Here is a 6,089-nt window from a genome sequence, read left to right as displayed (position 1 = left end):
GGCACAGAGGGGCTCTGTCAGAGCGGAGACAAAAGACCCCACCGGAGTCCTTCAACACTCGCTGGGGAGAAGTGCCAGTTTTGTCCTCCCCCCTCCAGGAGTGGCTCTGTTCTACTCTTAGCTACTGATCAATATGTCCTGTCCGGGTCAGCTTGTCACAATGCCCCCCGAGGGGACTGCGAAAAATAACCCCGGCAATGTTCCATCGAGCACCTGCGCCCCCGCAACCCGCTGCCAGGTGCTGCCACCAAGCGTCTGCGTTTTGCGAGATGGTCGTTCCCATGAGGAGCTGTGACGGAGGACTTAGGAATCAATGAAGGAATGTAAGACGGAACACTGACAAGAATTCAGTGGCGTCTTCCGGATCCAGCAAGTCGTTCTTAACACCCCGATTCATTCTATTGACTGATGTCACTGCAGTTTGACGGCAGAGATACGCCGTGACAATTACACGTAAAAAGGCTCGCCGATGGAATTTGATCGCCATATCCTCCAATCTACACGGCGGATCGTCACCGCTCGATCGACCTCAGTCTGTTTGAGTGCGGCTGTGATCGTTTCATGCAATTTTTCCTGAAAAAAGAAATCACGGAGTTGGAAGTCATTCCCATACCATTGAACAATTTGTCGCATTGGGGAACAATTTCACCAAGTGGTCGTTAGAGATCTGAAAAGAAACCACCAAGAGAAGAGACTTCTTCCAACCCTTGGGAATTGACGACTTTGGTCTAACGTTCCTAACAGTCACAGTCAGCAGTTAGGCTACTACAAACGATGCATCTTTTTATTGTGCATATTGCAAACGTTGCATTCCGTATCATAAAAGTACATCTTATATCAGACCTTTGGGATGCATTTTAATGCAAGGTGTGAAGAGAAAATAATCAAACACCATCTGCATACACAACACCTGGCAAGGGAACCACCAAGGCAAAAACTATTGCATTTTTTTAAAATTTTACATTTATTTTTTTACATTCTTGGTCAGCTCTTTGCACTGTATCATCACATAAATCAATTCCAGCTATCTGATGTAATTACCTTACGGTAACAACACATAGGTGTGAGATTTCATTTTCGGCTGTTTATCAGGCAGTGCGACTTTGTCATTGGGACTCCAAAACTGATGTCAGCATTATACATATACAATGCATTATACAATGCCTACATTAACCCTTGAAATAGTTGGAAATTCACATGAGTAACCTTCAACAAAAAGTATATTATGAGAACACGCCTTTTGTGATTATTATCGTGACATTTCAACCAATATGCTTCCAGTCGGGGTGCATTGAGGACATGCAAGATAGTTGCTGGTGCTACATGCAAAGTGTGTATATATACAGTATATATATATATATATAATTGAATTTCAGTAACTGAAGTAGCACAAACATTTTGACTGAAGACAAATCATTTTTTCTTCTTTTTAAGAAATCCCGACATGTTCTGATAACGAGCTGAGGCTCAAGTAAACTGCGTCACAGGTTACGATTGAGCTTTTCATGCATCCACCGGTGCGTGCAAATTGTTAACAAACCAGCAATCTGACTTTTTCGTTCCCGCTTCATACGAATGAATCACGTAACGACACATTGATTTTGTGTAAGTCACATGGCCCGTTTTGAAGGCGGTTCTTTCTCCTTCGAGGAAGATGAAAATAATTTTTGCGCAAAAGCCCTCCGGGTGATATATGCCAAGTGCGACACTGTGTAAATTTAACACCGAACAAGCTGGATCCTGGTCAGGTTATTTTTGCAACTTCATGTTCAAATCGGACAGGCAGTGTTGCTTCATTTAAAGTGCTAAGCTGTAAACTGAGGTACAAGTAGAGGGAACATAAAAAGAGAATTTGGTAGGATGCGGCGTTATAAATAATCCCGTGCCTTCCCACAGCTGCATTCAGATGGTGAGAAGAGACACGGGAAGAAGACGGAAGACCTGAAATAGCCTCCTGAAAAGAGCCCGCAGCATCGTGGGAGAGCAGCCCTGCCTCAGCCTGTACTTAATTCCCACCCTTCGTCCTTAAACGCGCGTGTGTGTGAGTGTGTCTGTGTGGTCATGTGAGTGCGCTTGAAAATTTGATGTCTGCCTTTGTGGATGTTTACTCTCACTTTCTCCTCCCTTCTCATTTGATTTAAATATAAGCCACCCAGTTAAATTGACGTGTCAGAGGGAAAATCGGAGAGAAGCAGGAATTTATGAGTCAACATTCCATTTCTGCACCCTCTCATGTTTATTCATTTATGACAAGGCTATTGTCATGTAAAGTAATGTGGCCGTTTGGTTCCTTGCACTATTCATTAGCTTGTGTATTGCCTGAGGAGTAGCTGCTTGTAATGGTTGGAGAGCTGATTTGGCGGCAATGCTATTGAAAGAACCATGTGGATTTCCATTCCACATTCATTACTGTAACAAGAGAGCAAAAAGATCCACGACGCCTCGCCTTTGTGTGGCTTTCTGATGAAAGGCATTCTGGGAGAACGGGGGAACGGCATTTCGTGTGTGTGTGCCTGCGCGAGGGCGATTGTGTGTCTCGTATTATTCCCATTTATTTCGGAAGGAAATTGTTTTAGTGACAGCACTGCTTGTGGATGCGGCCATCAGTCAAGCTGGCCAAGGTCTCAGGTGGGAGATGTTGCCATCCGTCAAGGCGTCACTGATCAATATTGATAGATCCGTGCAAATCCCGGGAATATTCGCGACCGTCCCTTCCGCTCATATGGTTCTATTTATGTAATTAATATGGAAGACGTGCTGTCAGCTATAACCACTTAACCTTGCACACAAGCCGAATAAATCACAAGCGTTGAGTGGAGATGAATAGAGTCGGTAACGTTGGTGGTTGTTTTCCAAACCGTACATATGAGGAAAAGATTCTGCCCAGTTAGTCTCCAATATGTGCTGTAACATGACTCCGGTTGGCTAAAGAAGCGCCCAGATATGAATCTGTGGGATTTGATGTGTGAAGGAATGCAATGGAATCTGCTTTTTGGTTTGAGGTTCTTTTTTTGGTGGTGTGGAGGGTGCAGGGGCTGGGGGGGGGGGGGGGGGGGGGGCGCTCCAGATCGTGCTTTCTTTTTCTTGAAACTACTTTAGTTGCTAATTTAATGCAAGGCACACACAGACACAAAAAGACTTGAATTACTTTAGTTTAACCATTTTTTTTGTATCTTGATCTAAGGGATAATTCAGAATACGTTATATCACTGTCTGAATGAAGGGTCAAGTTCCCAACAAGATGTCTACATACAGTCTATATATATATATATATATATATATATACAGTATATACCGGTATATAAAACAGTATCCATTCTGTATGTAGAATTTGTCTTTGGGCAGTTTTGTGGCTGCAACCCCAATTTTCGCCTGCTGTCTTGTAGGCACATTTCAGTATGTGACAAATGATGGTTGTCATGCAGAGCAAATGAAGTCAAGACTTGACAAACATGGTAGGAGGTGAAAAAAACGGAGACAGGTGGCGTCAAACGCAAGAACAGAAGTGCAGGCAGAAGTTTACGATTCTATTGAACAGCAAAACAGAGACTGCAACAACAGCAACACTGACAGTGATCCAACTGGCAATGAGCATGAAGACCAGCTGGTACAAACACACGGGCAGGCTGTAATCTGACTGGATGATACAAGAGAAATTGTGCACGGCGCCTATTAAACAATGAAACACAAGTCAGACTGATTGATGAGTTTCAAAGATGGACTAACATTTAGTGCGAAGTCATTCCAAAAGAAGAGACTTGAAGGTGTATTTGGGGTGGAACAGCTCCGTGAGATAAAGTGGGTTGAGATTTGAAAATCACAGGTCACGTATAGACAAACAAGCATTCACACTCACATTCACACTTGAGGACAATTTAAAAGTCTTCACTTAACCTCTAATAACTTCTAATTTTTGAAACGTGAGTCAAAGCTGAAGTACTCAAGGAAAACCCTCACCAGAAAGGGAAAAACATGCGAACCCCGCAGATGAGGGCCAGAGCCCGAGCGAGCACACATTTCTCGCGTTACCTCATCAACGGTACTGATGGAAGCCGACCACAAGCTGCCAAAATAACAAGTGAGTCCATCGGTCGGCATCTGTGGAAACATTAGCGCACGTTTCCAAAGAGGTATTTTTCAACCATATGTTGCACTACACCAATTCCCTTAATGCCAGTTATTAATCTCTTTACACGCAGACAGTGTGATACCCACAGAGCGGTGTCAAATTCAATCATTTATTTGTGATGTATCATCTCACAAGAGCCTTGATTAGAACTGCAATGCTTCATAATGATAGCGCTTGTAATGTTGTTGGTTTCCTGCAGGCAGGATGATAATCGGCTGTCTAATTCTACGCCGGCGGGGCAGAATGCTGCTAAATATAAATCGAATGTGTCCGACTTCATTTCGGCAACACCTGTTCAGACGATTTCCAGCAGCGCTCGCTTCAGTTTGCATTACAAACTCATTCCATGACAGTTTTTCCTGCCAGAATAAGGGAAAATGCTTTCCAAATTTGGCCCACATGTCATGGCGTTTGCTCCGCACATGCCCCGCAAAGTGTCATCGAAATCTGCATTGCGGCGTCATCCTGCTATCTCACAACGACAACAAACAAAAGCAATACACTGGGGAAAACGATAACTATTGCTCCCATGCTTGGCGGAGTTAACGGTTTTATGCTGCCAGTTTTATAAAACAGAACGCTTGAATTTCCGAACACTTGAATTTCCGTGATGAAAGAAAAACGAAATCCCAAGATACATCTTTGGAGACAAACCTTGAAAAATGCAGTGTCTATTGCAATTGGCTAATCATGTGTGGCATCCGCATCGGTAACATGCAGACATGAATGTTCATATCAACTTTGATTAAAGACAAAAAAAAAACTCAACTCCCCTTCAAAGCCTGTCCCAAAAAAAAAAGAATATAAATAAAACAAAACACGTTTTTCAATCATAGATGTATATTTATATGTTAGATCCCTGCCTTGCAGAATGCTATCTAAAATGTAGCTCCAGCCACTAGATGCGTCCATTTATAGGACAACACAGCCAAGTTTGGTCCACTGCTATAAATGATTCATGAAGCACGAACCCCCCCCCCCCCCCCCCCCCCCGTGCATCCATTGCCCTCCACAGACACATTAGCATTCATGAAGAGGTGAAATGGCTTATGTTATCTATTGATGTGTAGAGGAGGAGAATCACATCAAATAGAGGCTTGTGCGTGACTCAGCACCCGGCGACACTCAATTTCATCCTCAATACGGATTTGTCAAATCGAATATTTGGAGCTACGTTTACCTCGTGGACAAGCATGTGTTCGCTTGTCATTCAGAATGGCATATGTTGCATTCATATGTAAAGTAGCAATGAGTCAAAGTTCATCTGCTCTGAAAACAGGAAAACAATCCTGTGTTCCAACGGTTGTTTCCACTCCGACTAAGCGCCGCATGTTGTCACCTAGCAACGTTGACAGCTGGCTGCGATCAGGACAGAGATCGTCGCAAACGGAGCCAGAGATTTTAATTGAACCGATGAAGCCCATCCAGCGCCGGCGGCAAGACCGCGCATTGGCCATGCACTGGAAGCAAAATAAAAAAAGAGTTTCGATGATGACACTCGAGTTCTCCCGGTCCGACACTCGTCTCAATTATTTCGGTGTGGAAACGTGCCACAGACAGAAACATACAGGAGGCTATTTTTCGTGAAAACATACCAGCCCAGGCGCTTATTGGTCCAAAATTCAAAATGACATCCATATATCCATCTATTTTCCGACCCGCGTCTCCTCAGAAGGGTCATGAGCAGCCTGTATCGTGACACAGCCGATCGCAGCTGTCTTTTGGGCAGTAGGCGACACACACCCTGAACCGGTTGCCAGCCACTGTGCTGTATGGTATACATACAGTACATTTGACAATATAGTTTATCCAATCCAATGGCAGGAATTCAAAATGACAAAAGAAGAAATCATCCATAGGCTGCTCATAGCTGCCAAAGGTTGATTTGTATTGTATCTTGGGAATACGATGATCGGCTGTGATGTATTAACACTAGCATGACCTTGTCTTGTGTATTAAG

This window comes from Hippocampus guttulatus, chromosome 20 (assembly GCF_054856545.1).
Source record: "Hippocampus guttulatus isolate MCC_2025c chromosome 20, RoL_Hgut_1.0, whole genome shotgun sequence".
NCBI classification, from domain to species: Eukaryota; Metazoa; Chordata; class Actinopteri; order Syngnathiformes; family Syngnathidae; genus Hippocampus; species Hippocampus guttulatus.
Note: the sequence above shows the minus strand (reverse complement) of the source record.